The following is a 12,874-nucleotide window of genomic DNA, read 5'->3' on the forward strand; positions in this document are numbered from 1 at the left end:
ATCTCAACAGACTCTGCTGAGCAACCCTGGCACATTTTTTTAAACCTCCTCCTCCCTTATTTTATGCGAGTTCTCATCCTGAATCCTGATTCTGCTTGTAGCACCATTCATGTGCAGATATGCAGTTAAGAGGCTTAGTGGATCCATCCGTGGATCATTATTTTGTATTCTGTATTCACACTCACAAATCAACTACAGACTTGAAATAACTAATACAATGTTTAAAATGCCCTTTTCAAACTCATTCGTCATTGAATTTATGTACTCACCATTGTAGTTTCCACAGGTACTTAAAATTAATCAGTTACTACATGTATACACATAAGAGAGATAGCTAATCAGAGCCAGTAAAAACTATATGCACACTTTTAGGCAATGGGTTTCACATAGTGGCCAAGGACAGGTTTATCTCCAGAAGTGCTGGAAAAGTCTTTGGGTCGTACTATTCTAAGGAAGAATTCCAAAAGCACAAAGAAAGACCAAGTAGCCTGTTTGGCCAACACACACTTTCACTCTTAGGAGAGGTATCTGTTTGACAGCAGAGAACTTGGCTGCCAGATAGTGACCTGGCTATATTCACTATCTACACAAAACAGCCTGGAAAATATCTTGCCAACTAGAGATTTTTAGAGTGGTTAGCCCTTAATGCGCCTGGCTCTAGAAAAGTGCCCAAAGTGTATTTCATGTCTGAGGTCAGGTCATCCCAGAAGGAAACCCTCAGCCAAGGATTCAAGTCTAAGTGATTTATGAAGGCCAGGTTCCCAGGAGAAATTGATTATGCAATACAGAATGGAGAAGAAGAACCAAAAAAAAAAAAAAAGTGTGTGTGTGGGGGGTGCAATTTCAGCTGAAATCCCAACCTCAGCCCGTTTCCAGAGAAAGCAGTGGAGCGTAAACTACACGTCAGTTTGCCATGTTTCAAGGCAAATAAACTGGCTTTGTGTTTCTTTACCAGCCACCCCAGGGAGACTCTGTGGGTCATCCCAGAGAAACATAAGCTCCTAGGCAATTCCAGGTAGATTGCCACAAGAGCAGAGTGGCTCCAGTAAACCCCAGGGCAATCTTTCTGGGAGTAATCAGAAGCAAGGCAAACTAAAGGTAGAGAACATCTTATGGGTAAAGGCGATTGAGGGATCTGGCCAGAATATAAACTGGGAGCCATTATGTATCTTACTTCTGTAAGTCTCTGGGAAAATGTTCGAATGTCTGCTACAACCCTATCTCCCACCTCTATGACTCTCCTTGTTGTTCCTCTGAGAGTCATTGTGTTGCTTTTATGGATGTTTAGGTAGGAAAGTACAAAATAATTGATTGATTTTAAGACATGAAATGGTGCTACAATGCCACAAGTTATCTCTGCTAGTTTAAATAGAAACAGGTATAAAGACATTTTGCTACCAAGACAAGAACTGCACAGAAACATGATAATTAATGAGCTGTTGTGGGTGTTCTTTAAGGCAGCAGTCCCCTACCTTTTTGGCACCAGGGACTGGTTTACTGGAAGACAATTTTTTCATGGACAGGGCAGTAAGGGATGGTTTGAGGGTGAAACTGTTCCACTTCAGGTCATCGGGCATTAGATTCTCATAAGAAGTGCACAACCGAGATCCCTCACATGTGCAGTTCACAATAGGTTTCACATTCCTAGGAGAATCTAATGCCACCACTGATCTGATAGGAGGTAGAGCTCAGTTGGTAATGCTGCATGGCCCATTTCCTAACAGGCCACAAACTGGTACCTGTCCATGGCCCAGGAGTTGGGAACCCCTGTTTTAAGGAACTCTGGAGAAAGTGCTTTGGAAGACGTTGTGGTATGACAGATAACATAGCATGGACTTTGGAGTCATGAGACCAAATACAGTAGGCAGAATCTAAGATGGCACTCCTAATCTATTAATACATTTTGGTGTTACTCCTTGGCAATTATGTCATGTGAAAAAAGGAATTTCTCAGATTTAAGTAAGTTTACTAATGAGTTGAGTTTCAGATAGGGAGATTACTGAGGTAGGCCAAACCTACCCAGGTGGATTTCTCCCAGAGCCTCCAGATAAGGTCTCATCCTTGCAAACACATCGAATGCAGCCTTGTGCAGCCCTAATCAAAAAATATTCCAGTCAATTTCACCTAAATGTCTGATCTACAGAACTATGAGATGATAAATGGGTATTTTTTAAACTGTCAAATGTGTGGTAATTTTTTACACAGCAGTAGAATCCTAATATACTATGTTCAAATTGTAACATTATTACTACCAAAGTGCTGTGACTCTGCATTAGTTTCCCAAGGATTCTGTAACAAATTGCCATAAACTTAGTGGCTTAAAACAACAGCAGTTTATTTTTTCATAGTTTTAGAGGCACACATTTTGAAATCTGTATTGCTTGTCCAAAATCAAGTACACTCCCTCCATATTCCCTCCAGAGGCTCCAGAGAAGAGTTCATTTATTACCTTTTACATCTTCTGTTGGCTGTTGGAATTCCTTGGCTTGTGACCATATCACTTTCATATTCCTCTGTCTTCACAATGCTTTTTTCTTTTCTCTCTCCTTCGCCCTCCTGCCATTTCTCTCTTTCTCCCTCTCTATGTGTAAAATTTCCTTCTGCCTCCATCTTATAAGGATACTTATTGCATTTGGGCCCATTTGGATAATTCAGGCTAATCTCCCCATCTCGAGATCCTTAATTTAATCATATCTGCAAAGATCCTTTTTTAATTTTCATATAAAGTAACATGCATGGATTCCTGGGATTTGATCATTGGGTATCTTTTGGAGGGGCATTTTTCATCCCACCACACATTGTGAGCAGTCATCCAACAACAGAGAACCCAGATATGTAAAGCAAATTTTATTAGACTAAGAGGAGAGACAGACTACAATACAATAATGTTAGGGAATGTCAACACTCCATTTTCAACAGTGAACAGATCTTACAGATGAAAAATCAACAAAAAAACAACAGACATAAACTGAGCCATACACAAACTGAACCCAACAAAGTTTTATGGAATATTCCATCCAACAGCTGGAGAATACACATTCTTCTAACATGCACATAGAACATTCTCCAGGATAGATCACATGTTAGGTCACAAAACAAGTCTTAACAAATATAAGAAGACAAAAATCTTATCAAGTGTCTGACCACAGTAATATAAAACTAGAAATCAACAACAAGAAAAACTTTAGAAATTTTACCAGTACATGGATATTAAACAACATGCTATTAAACAATCAATGTGTCAATAAAGACATTTAAAGGAAAATTTAAAATTTCCTTGAGAAAAATGAGAATGAAAAATACATCATACCAAAATCTATAAGATACAGCAAAAGCAGTTTCAAGAGACAATTTTATAATGATAAACTCCTACCTCAATAAAGGAGAAATATTTCTAATAACCTAGTAATGTACCTCAAACTCTAGAAAAAGAAGAAGAAACTAAAGGCAAAATTGGTAGAAGTAAGTAAATAATTAAACCTAGAGCAGAAATAGACTAAAAAGAATGAAAAACATCACTAAAACAACAAATTAATTTTTTGAAATGATAAATAAATCTTTAGGTCAGGAAAAAATGAGAAGACTCAAATAAAATGAGGCATGAAAAAGGAATCATTACAAGTGATACCACAAAAATACAAAGGATCATAAGAGACTATTGCATAAACTATATGCCAACAAACTTGATAACATAGAAGAAATTAATTAATTCTTGGACATATATAACCTACCAAGGTTAAACTATGAAGAAATAGAAAATTTGAACAGGCTAATAATAAGTGAGGAAATGGAATCAATAACAAAAAAGTCTTTCATCAAAGAAAAGCCCAGAACCTGATGACTTCACTCTTGATTTCCATCAACTATTTAAAGAAGTAATACCAATTCTCCTCAAACTATCCCAGAAAATTGAAGAGGAGATGGGAAGAATCAATATTGTTAAAAATGGCTAGACTACCCAAAGCAATCTACAGATTTAATGCAATCCCTATCAAAATACCAATGGCATTCTTCACAGAAATAGAAAAAACAATTCTAAAATTCATATGGAACCACAAAGGACCTGAATAGCCTAAATAATTCTGAGCAGAAAGAACAGAGCTGGAGGCATTACACTACCTCACTTCAAAATATACTACAAACCTGTAGCAACCAAACAGCATGATAGTTGCATAAAAACAGACACATAGATCAATAGAAAAGAATTGAGAGCCCAGAAAAAAAAAATTACACACCAACTGTAATTTTGATATGTAATTTTGGTGTGTAATTTTGGTGTGTAATGGCCGACTGATTTTCAACAAAGATGTCAGTAACATTCATTGGAAAAAGACAGTCTGTTTAATATATGGTGCTGGGAAAATTGGCTATTCACATGCAGAAAAATGAGACTAGACACTAGCCTCTCATCATATATAAAAAATCAACTCGAGATGAATTAAAGACTTAAATGTAAAGTCCTAAAGAAACTATAAAACTACTAGAAGAAAATATAGGGGAAATGCTTCACAACATTAGCTGGGCAAATATTTTTGAAATAAGACCTCAAAAGTACAGGCAACAAAATAAAAATAGACAATTGAGATTACATCAAACTGAAAATCTTTTACATAGCAAAAAGAACTATTCATAGTAAGGAGATAACCCAGAGAATGGAAGCAAATGTTTGCAAACTTTACATTTAACAAGCAGTTGATATCCAGAATATATAAGGAACTTAAACAACTCAACAGCAAAAAAATAAAATAACCTGATTACAAAATGGGCAAAATACCTTAATAGACATTTCTTTAAAAAAGATATATAAATGGCCAACATATATATAAAATAAATGCTCAACACCACTAATCATCAGGGAAATGCAAATTCAAACCACAGTGAGATAGCAGCTCACTCCCATTAGAATGGCTGTTATCAAAAACAAAAAATAAGGGATGGTGGCAAAGATGTGGAAAAAAGGAAGGTCTTATGCACTGTTGGTGGGAATGTAAATTACTACAGCCGTTATGAAAAACAGTATAGAGCTTCCTCAAAAATTTAAAAATAGAACAACCATATGATCTAGCAATCCCATTACTGGCTATATACCCAGAAGAAATTAAATCAGTATGTTGAAGACATATCTGTACTTCCATGTTTATGGCAGCACTATTCACAATAGCTACATTATGGAATCAACCTAAATGCTCCTCTCCAGATAAATGGGCAAAGAAAATGTGGTATATGTACACAATAGAATACTATTTAGCCAAAAGAAAAAAAAAGAATGAAATCTTGTCATTTAGGACAACATGGATGGACATGAAAGGTATCATGTCAAGTGAAATAAGCCAGATACAAACAAGAAGACAAATACTGCATGATCTCACTTATATGTGGAATTAAAAACAAGTATCTATCATGAAAACAGAGAGTAGAACAACATGAGGGGAGAAGAGGGAGAGATTGGACAATGGAAACCAAGCTATAATTAGATAAGAGGTATAAAGTCTGTTATTCTATTGCACATTAAGGTGAGTATAGTGAACAATAAAATATTGCATAATACAAAATAGATAGAAGAGAGGTTTCTGAATATTCTTACCACAAACAAGTAATAAACGCATGAGCTGATGGATGCACTACCCTTGTTGGATCATTATACAACATAGATATGTATTGAACTATAAACTTGTACCCCATAAATATGTGTGCTATTAAAAATGTATCAATTATAATAAATAAATAAAATGTAAAAAGAAGTGTAAAACATCTAATATAGTGCCCTGACAGGGTTGACAGCCAATGAATGATCATTATTTTTGTTTCCAGAAAAGCTATGATGAATTAAGTCAATTATGTTGAAACTATACAGGTATTTAAAAATTTAAGCTAACAAAATTATAATCTTCTAACATAAATATATAAATTCATACTTCTTTAATCGCATCAAGATCTTAATTCATAAATGGTAACATTTGATGCTAGAAATTGTCCATTTATCAGCTGTCTGTTTTAGAGAATTGTCAAGTAAATGCTGTGTTACTGCCATTTTAATTCAATTGGATTTCACTTTAACTCTGCAAATGTTCAATCATTCTGCTATGTGCAAGGAACTCTGCTGTTCACCAGGACATGCATATCTTAGCAGGACACAATCTGTGACTTAGTCAGTCTCACAATTCAGCAGGGGAATGAGAGTTTTCCTTAAATACTTGCTTCATAGAGCACATACTAAGTTGGGTATTAATTCAGTTATTCTTTATTTTATGAAGTCTGCATCCAAACTTGAAAGCAAACATCATCAACAACAAAAGGCACAAGTATTAAACACAATTGTTTGATTCAGGGTCAAAGAAATGAAAACACAACATAACGCTCATAAATTCTTTTTGTGTGTGAATTTTCCACAGCTTTACAAATACACATTGTTCTAAAAAAAACCCATGAAAAAGATATTCAAATAATCACAATCATTTATTTCATTTACCGCTATATAAGCCAAGCCTGAATCTCCCTGCATTTCACAGTAGAGCTGCACTGGGCTGACTAGAACTCATGGAGAACCCCTGAACCCTAACTGAGTCCTTGGAAATGTTTTATGAAAATTCAGGAGACTTCAATAGCAGGAATGGCTCTGAAATATTGTTTTTCTTTGTTTTAAGTACTTTTGTCATACAACTATACTTGTGGTATTTCTGCCTATGTTGGCAGTAGTGTTTTAGGTCAACAGAACTTCTTTATAAAAACAAAACAAAAAGAAAGTGACTCGCTAATCTGTTTAAAACAGACAAAACATTTGATAAAGTAACAGAAATTGTTCCAAGGGTTTTGTTGTTGTTTTCTTTCTTTTCCTTTCTTTCTTTCTTTCTTTCTTTCTTTCTTTCTTTCTTTCTTTCTTTCTTTCTTTCTTTCTTTCTTTCTTCTTTCTTTCTTTCTTCTTTCTTTCTTTCTTTCTTTCTTTCTTTCTTTCTTTCTTTCTTTCTTTCTTTCTTCTTTTCTTTCCTCCTCCTTCTCCTTCTTCTTCTTCTTCCTTTTGTTTTTTTTTTTTAATGTCCTTCCAGATTTCCTTCTGCAATTGAATTTGTCTCAATAGTTTTGTGATCCATTAAGGTTAACTATTTCTGTTAACCCTCAAAATATTAGAAAATATCCCAATGTAAACTTTTCTCTCTCATAATCATCTTGTGTTCCATAGACATGTGTATTAGCATACAGGACAGGGAAGCAAATGCAGTAAGATTAAACTTTATGCAGATAATTTTTGCTATTGTAAAAAGCTTTATCTTTCACAAGAAAAGACAACTGACAGCAAAAGCAACTGGCAACATAGCACTCAAGCTGAGAAGGTGTTGGATATTTATATTTGAACAATGAGTCTTTGAACCTGATGGGATGGAAATACCTTATCTTCCCCATGCTGTATTAACACTTCATGAAACAGACCCGAGTAACAGTATACTTAGTGCTCAAAAATATTCTTTATATGTTTCTGGGGTAACGCAACTCTCAAGTACAATATTCTTGAAACCATATTGTTAAGCAAACTATTAGATTGATACGGTAGACTCAATGCCACCTATATTTTTCTGCTTGATTTTGACTACTACCCACAAGCAATCTATGAGTTAAGAGAAGTTCTATAAAGAACAGTTTATTTCAAACTTCAATGTGGACAGAGCAAATTATACCTTACCTTCTGAAAAATGAAAGAAAATGCTAGAAGCACTTTTTTAGTTGCTATTTTTTTGTTACTCTTCTGTCTAGACACAAATTCAAGATACCAGAGGAGCATCTAAGGTTTGACAAAGAAATAGTAATTTGGTAGCCTTAAAGCAAGTCTGTGTGTACTGTCATTTTAAAAGTATCTCACACATTTTGCTCACTGCTATAACCATTTTTGACTTAATGATGATAAGAGAATGGCTTATTCTGAGATATGAACATAGACCCATAAGATAACTGGTTCATATTCAAGAGTGACTTTACCAATTTTGAGCCTCATTCCTTTCACCTTTTGGACATAGCCTTACTTGTAAGGAGGCCAGGTAAGGGCAGAATTAGAAGAGTGTAATCAGAGATGTTAACATTCATCTTTCAAAACCCATTTCTTTTGTAACATGATGTTTTTCTTTCTCAGAGAGGTAAAAACCTCTTGCAAGTCATTCAATTTGTTTCTTGTTTATTTGAACAAAAAGAGTTGCTTGATGTAATGATTAAACATTGTAGATTTGTTAGCAATATCACATAAACTTTGATTCTATTTTAAATCACAATTTTTCCACCTACCCAAAGTGAACAATAATAAAAGTGTGTATAATATATATATATATATATATATATATATATATATATATATAATATGTGAAAACTCAGCTTTCATGCCATTCAGAAATTAAAATTTGTTTCTCTAGGCTAGAGCCCATGAGGTTCACTAGTCTACATCTAGCAGGAGCAAACTTCTAAAGCTTTTAGGATTGGTGAAAATTACCCACATACATTTCATAAAATGTTATAACTTCCATTCTGATCTGAGAAGTAAAGAGAATTCTGGGTTTTGGCAAATTCACCTCTGCAACATGTAACAAAAGAGAAACAGAAAGAGGTATCGGACTAATCTCCATCTCACTGTGCAATTCTGTGAAAAAGAAAACAAAGTTGGTGCCACAAGTATGTGGCACATTCCTTCTTTTTGTCTTTTCTAAAACAATGGTATCTAAAAACATGTCTTGTAGTCACAAAATTTTCCAGGTCAGTTTACAAAGAAAAAAAGGGAAATATTCCAAACATAGCTTTGGGTTTAGGTACTTACTGCAGCAGTGAATTTTAGAAGGTGACAGGTTACATAATGAGTTTGCAGTTATGATTGCACCTGGCCCTGGAAGGTTGCCATGCCATGAAAAGAGAATATCAGCTCACTTGCACTGGTGAACAACAGGCTAGTGCTGCTTTTGCACACTTGATAAGCTGTTCTTGTTATAGGAACATTGATTCAGCTATTCCAGCTGTATATGCTATTGTTTGTTCCCTCTTATTTGCTCACCATATATAATGATTTTCTCAGATACGCAAGAGTACTTGGGCTTTGCTTTTATTTAGAAACTCTTTTCTCTGTACATGAAGTGATTGTTGAGTATTCAATTATGGCTGAATTTTAAATGGTTGGGATCCAGTTCTAATTGATTTCAATGTAAATCGATAGAGTTTCTAATCAGGGTGAAGCTCAATGCTGAATGACTAGTTAAGACTCTACCATTTTAACTTATGCCTAAGTCAATAGGCAGTATTATATTTCATATTTGATTGGAACTATATTGCATCCAGAATTGAGGCTATAAAGCAGTTTGTTGACAGAGTGGTATGTATTATTTTGTAAACCTGTACATTCCAGGCCACATAGAAGCACTTGAAATGCAAGAATAATAAACAGGAACACTCATGAATATTTTTAAATCTAAGGGAAATTTTTTAGGGGAGCAGTGAATAAAAGCAGTAGCTATTTAACATTAGGTGTTCAAGTTGCTACTCTATGGTGGGCAATAGAAGTTTTTGAAAAAAATGCATAATGTCATGATTATAAAGCATTACTGCAGGGAGGGTTAGGCTTCAGGAGAAGATAACCAGACAAACCAGTTCTTAAGAGGGTGGCTGATTGGCTGTTTTGCTAAAGATAAATCTTTCCTCTTCCAAATATTCTGAAAAAAAAAAAAAGTAGACTAATAGCAAGAAGTGTAGTGATTTGCACATTATCCAAGCCATTGAGTTATTCCTGCCTGTCCTCATTCTGGTTCTTGATTTGCAGGCCAGCTATGCTCTGCAGCTGGAGCAAATTATATCAGCAGAAGTGCTGATGTGACCACAAGTTGACAAAAGGACATGATTTCTAGTAGCAAAAAAGCAACTAGATTTTATGAAATTGTATCTAATAATGTTGTTTAACTCATGGATCCTGCATCTGACGCCTGCTTTTTATCCAGTCCTTTCAGCGGCCCTTTGTTAACAGTCACTCAGAAGAGGAAATAAAATGTAGCCATTGAAATAAAAATTGCTCTACTCTTTTTAATAGCTCAGCTGCAGGCTCTATTGTTTTATTTAATGGATTGTATAACTGAAGTCTCTCCTCCTGATGATTCCCATTTGGCTTCTGAGTCCCCAAACTCTGTCAGAATCTTGGGGGTTCCAGAAGGAGGGGAGTCTGGTGTTTTGCTTGTTCAAAATACAAGTGGATAGTAAAAGCAATAACGTTCTTTAAAATGTAGTTTCTGCTGTGGAATCTATAGTACTATGAGCAAGAAGCAAAGCTTTTTCATCAAAGAAAGCATGTTTAGACAGTCCCTAGATTCAACAATTCTAGTTCAGGATACAGTAAAAAAATTTATTTGCCTAAATGTACAGAGGCAAGTAGGCTTGGGGGCAGTAGTAAGAGGAAAAAAGAAAATAGAGGTACTAGAATACATAATTGTCTTCCTTCTTGTCAAAATCAATGTGTCATCTTCGAATTGGTAGATGGGGTCTTTGCTAGAGAATCCCGGCAATGGATCTCTCTCTCTCCTCCTGCCTGACTATCCATTAAAGATATGAAAAGTGTACCTATAAATCATTTGAGTTTGACTTACTATCATTCTAAACAATATACATGGTTATTATATTTTAATTATTTCATACTTTCTGGTTCTACAGAGCAGCTAAGATGTATCTGGTTTCTGTTGGAAGAATTACAGTGACTTAAAAATATATATTTTGCTCCTGCTTTTCTAAGAAGAATTTCATTATGTGTATATTCAAAAGATCAAAGTTAAAAAATAAAGTGCCTCCTACATAAGGAAGGTGGTGTAAAATACCAAGAGAAAGGATCAACCCTGTGCTTCATACTTATTAATATTTCAAATATGAATGAATTGGCGAGTATTTACCTGACTAAAATAAACTGTTTGCTGTGGTTCTTGGAAGATTCTGCAGAAAGCTTTTGCAGCTCATTTTTGTCCTACTTTTATGTGTTCCATCAGAGCAGGTTCATTGTTTTAGGAAGAGGAGGAGAAAGAGTTGTTAAATCACGAAGTGCTAAGAAGCCTTTCAGCTGAGAAAGATACACAATGTACAAAGCAGTTAAAACAAATCATACAGTATAACCTGTTAAGGATGTAATTGAGATACGTGTAATCATTAACCTTGGAACAGACTGGGAATCTGCTAATGAATCAAATCAATACCCTCTCCACTGATCCATAATAATTTGAAATAAATGAAAAATTTAACAGTTACTGTATGTGAGGTTATCGTGGGCTGCAATTAGCTAGCCTCCAGGAGATTATGTTACCTAGTTACCCGAAGGTAAGTATAATTTCTGTAAATCTTCTGGAGAGATTGTCATAAAGACAGGTGCTAGACATGGAAAAGGGTCAGGAAGGGATATTTGGTACAGCCCAAACCTGGGTCATCTTTCAATAATTTCGTTCCATCTATCCTCCTTATGACATTTCATATTCCTAGTTCAAGTGAATGTATTGCTTTGAAAAGCCATTACTATTTAATTTTGACGATTAAAAAGTGATTATCCCCTTTATATCTTACTACACATTTAGATCTCACATGAGACGGCAAAGAGGTCAAGGCAAAAATTCTGCATTTGGGCAAAGAATAACACATGGGCTTCCTCCTACAGGTAAGACACTTGTATATAAAAGTATTTCATGTTTATACAACCCCCCTCCCACCCCCCGCCAACCTCCATCTCAACAGTTCCAGCATGGTCATTATTGCCAATAGAATTATACAGAAGAATAGTGAAAAGGAATGAATGCTTTTGCATCTATTGTATCCTCACATTTTTCACACCCCCATTTTGCAAGTAGTATGTAGCACCCTACAAAATAGTATATAGAGAGGAAAAAGATCCCAGGGCCCATTGCTTTTATATATATTGCTTTGATGTAAACCTTAGAAGAAACAATCATGGTATATGCAATTCCATAGGAAAATCTCAATTTGGGGAAGATATAAAAAGAGATATTGCCATTCTCTAGGGAATCAGTAAATAAAACGGAGAACAGAATTTTTTTAAAATGCATGTAAAATATATGCGTATGGAAATGTTAAGAGCCTTATTTTATAATGCCAAGGAGGGCACAAGATAAAAACTGTTGTCATTTGTTTCCAGGGAAAGCAGTCGGTGAGACCAGGCACAGTAGGATAGTTAGTTAGCTACCACATGTAAAGCTGAGAGCAGATGGTGCCGTTGATATAGAGCGCAGGAATGTGCGTGTTTATGCGGGTGCGTTTCTGTGCGTGTGCGTGTGGAAACCAGCAAGGAGTTTGACACTGATGTACTCCATCAAGTCCAGTTATAAAGAACAAGTAGATAGAACAACATTCTGTGCATCTGGCAGCCTAACTAGCTCTGTCAATCTGTGGATACTGCTGACATTGTACTATAAGCTTCGATTCCATCTGTGTTGTTTATTTTGAGCTGGATTTACTGCACACTATGTGAATTGATGATGGCTAGAAGGTCCAAAAGATTCTGAGTCTGTTTAAAGTTCCAAGGTGTCAAATTACACAGGATTGTGTCACGAACATTATGAAAGGGTAAGTGGAGAGGCAAACTGATTTCAGTATTTGTTAGACGTCCAAGAAAAATTGCCGAAAATATAGATGAAGAAGGTTTATGAAAACATATAAAGAGTACATATGAACTCCTGCAATCAAATGTTTCCTTTTCAAGTTGTATTGTGTCATTTTAAAAAATTCAAAATATGTACAAACAAATAGACAAGTCAAATCAGCTCTCCACTCTGGGGTTGTGACATGCATATTATTCAAAACTTTCTGATCAGTACCATATTAAATTACCAGAATTAAGGAATGGACTTGATGGGTGAGGGTTGTGCCTGCCTTC

At 35.3% G+C, this 12,874-nt stretch overlaps 1 long non-coding RNA gene across 3 annotated transcripts in view; it reads left to right on the forward strand.

Moving 5' to 3' along the window:
* Positions 1–12,874, forward strand: part of LOC105739457 — a 573,543-nt gene that overhangs the window by 471,285 nt on the left and 89,384 nt on the right. For all 3 annotated transcript variants that reach the window (XR_004031269.1, XR_004031268.1, XR_004031271.1), the window contains one exon: positions 11,562–11,641. This is a non-coding gene — a long non-coding RNA (uncharacterized LOC105739457). The remainder of the gene's footprint in view (positions 1–11,561; positions 11,642–12,874) is intronic.

The sequence above is a fragment of the Nomascus leucogenys genome, chromosome 2 (assembly GCF_006542625.1).
Source record: "Nomascus leucogenys isolate Asia chromosome 2, Asia_NLE_v1, whole genome shotgun sequence".
Taxonomy (NCBI): domain Eukaryota; kingdom Metazoa; phylum Chordata; class Mammalia; order Primates; family Hylobatidae; genus Nomascus; species Nomascus leucogenys.